This window comes from Mus pahari, chromosome 9 (genome assembly GCF_900095145.1).
Source record: "Mus pahari chromosome 9, PAHARI_EIJ_v1.1, whole genome shotgun sequence".
Lineage (NCBI taxonomy): Eukaryota > Metazoa > Chordata > Mammalia > Rodentia > Muridae > Mus > Mus pahari.
In genome coordinates this window covers 45547770-45550074 of record NC_034598.1, presented here as the reverse complement: position 1 = coordinate 45550074, position 2305 = coordinate 45547770, and the positions used below count along the sequence as shown (strand labels likewise).

The following is a 2305-nucleotide window of genomic DNA, read 5'->3' as shown; positions in this document are numbered from 1 at the left end:
CAACCAAAACAAAGCCTGACATAGTACAGGCCTAACGTTAAGCGGCTTCTCCTCAGAGAGGCCCCTTTGACTGCACCATTGCTTGCCAATCTTTAGACGAATAACCCCGCCCTCCAGCTAGTGAATGGCCCGTGGAGATGCCATTCCCGGGTTTGGCCCGCCCACTCGAGCCCGAAGCCCCGCCCCGCCCCCTCAAGGCTCAGCCTACCAGACTGTCGGCCCTAGGCTCCTCCTCTGGACCAACCTCCGCCACCTTGGCTTCTGATTGGTCCGAATGCTACAGAGGCTCCGCCCTCATCGCGGGAGACCCCGCCCCATGGAAGAACCCTCTCTAGGCCCCGCGGTGCGTTTGGCTGTGCGGCTGCTGAGACACTGGCTGGAGGCAGGTGAGCTCCGCATGCGTGAGAGTCGGGGTGTATCGGGGAGGAGTGGGCTGCCTTCGAGAGGACGGGGGCAGCCCAGAGAAGTGGGGTGAAGTCAGACAAGAGTGGGGTGCAGTCAGAGAGGGTTGGGGTGCAGTCAAAGAGGAGTGAGGTGCAATCAGGGAGGAATGGGTGGCAGTCAGTTATGGAGGAGTGGGGTGCAGTCAGTTATGGAGGAGTGGGGTACGGTCATACAAGACTGAGTTGGGTGCAGTCAGATAGGTGTGGGGTAAGGTGACAGGAGTGTGGTGTAGTCAGGGGAGTGGCGTACAGTCAGGAGAAGTGGGGTACAATTAGGGAGGAGTGAAGTGAAGTCAGACAACAGTGGGATACAGTCAGAGAAGAGTGGGGTTCAGTCAGGGCAAAGAGGGGTTCAGTCAGGGAGGAGTGGGGTTCAGTCAGGGAGGAGTGGGGTGCAGTCAGGGAGGAGTGGGCCACTACCTGTTTGCTGTTTGGTTGCACACAGTACCAACACCTTGGAGACAAAGACAGAGCAGGGGGAAGGTACCTGTGTGTCCCTCTCAGGGACTCAGGGTACATAGGCTTAGATCTTGGGGTGCACAAGGCTCCAGTGGCTGACTGACTGTTTCAGAAACTTCCTGTGGGAGTGTTAGGGGCAATCGTGTTAAGGTGTGTGGGCCGCTCTCCACTGAGGGGGTGGGGTGGGGTGGTGGTAGGGGCAAGGTGGGAGAGAGGGTGACCGTGGCTGGCTGGGGGACCTCCTGTCATACCACTGAAACTGTTGCCAGGAGTCAGGGAACCAGGCACCAAGTTCACCGGTTTGCAGCTGCAGACAGGTCTGCGGCTCTCAGTGGCTTTGGGACTCTGATCTGTCACCTGCTGACCCTCAGTGCCCCCTGCCTCCCCACGAGGGCAGGGCAGCTAGCCCTGGATAGGCTCCCTGCAGTATCTGCCAGGGAAGGTATGTGCTAAGGCCATTCTGGTGCAAGCTGTCTTAGAAAGACTACAAGGAAACCCCTTGACCCCCACCAGGCCATCCTGGGGTGCAAATGGGAATCTCTACCCTGGTGGTGGCAGGCATGCTCTCCCAGTCCTTAGGAAACTGAGGCAGAAAAATGGAAAGTTTGAGGCTAGCTTAGGCTACATAGTGAGATCCAGGACAGCCACAGTGCAGAGTGAAACCCTGTCTCCAGATCACCACAGTCAGCTTGCAGTTTAGTGTAAGATGGTCTCTGAGCTTGGGTGACTCTGCTGTGCAGGGAACACTGGGTGACATCTAGGGACATGTGTAACTGCCTCAAATCAGGGAGGTCCTGGCATGCAGTGTGTAGCCTAAGACTGCACAGTGCCTTGCAGCCCCGTAGTATCCCACAGAGAATGAACAGGCCCAGTGTCCACAGCCCGGAGGTGCAAAAAACTGCCTGTGATCTATGCAGCCAGGTCGGAAGGATGTGGACTGGGATAGAGCCCAGGGGCGGAGCACCTGCCTAGAATCCCCCAGTGAGGCACTAGGGCTGGAAGTCATGTCCGTTCTCCTGCCTCAGGTTCTACAGTGCTGGGATTACAAGGCATTTGTTTGGATGCTTAGTTCTTCCATGTGGCTTGTTCTGTTCTGTTTTTAAGACAAGGTCTCCTGTAGCCCAGGCTACCTCCAACTCTCTCCTGATCCTCCTGTCTCTGTCCTGAGTGGCAGGACAGGTATGGGTCACCACACTTGGCCCTGTGAAGGTTGCTCACACTCCAATTTCTATTGCTTTGCTTTTCTTCCTCCCTCCCTCCCTCCCTCCCTCCCTCCCTTCCTTCCTTTCTCTCTCTCTCTCTCTCTTTCTTCTTCTTCTTCTTCTTCTTCTTCTTCTTCTTCTTCTTCTTCTTCTTCTTCTTCTTCTTCTTCTTCTTCTTCTTCTTCTTCTTCTTCTTCTTCT

The 2305-nt window shown here is 55.9% G+C and overlaps 1 protein-coding gene across 1 annotated transcript in view; it reads left to right on the top strand.

The window, feature by feature from the left end:
* Nucleotides 1-325: 325 nt before the first annotated feature.
* Gng7 (G protein subunit gamma 7) overlaps nucleotides 326-2305 on the top strand; it is a 62503-nt gene continuing 60523 nt past the window's right edge. The window contains exon 1 of the mRNA XM_021205597.2: nucleotides 326-386. The gene's annotated coding sequence lies outside the window, so the exon portion shown is untranslated. The remainder of the gene's footprint in view (nucleotides 387-2305) is intronic.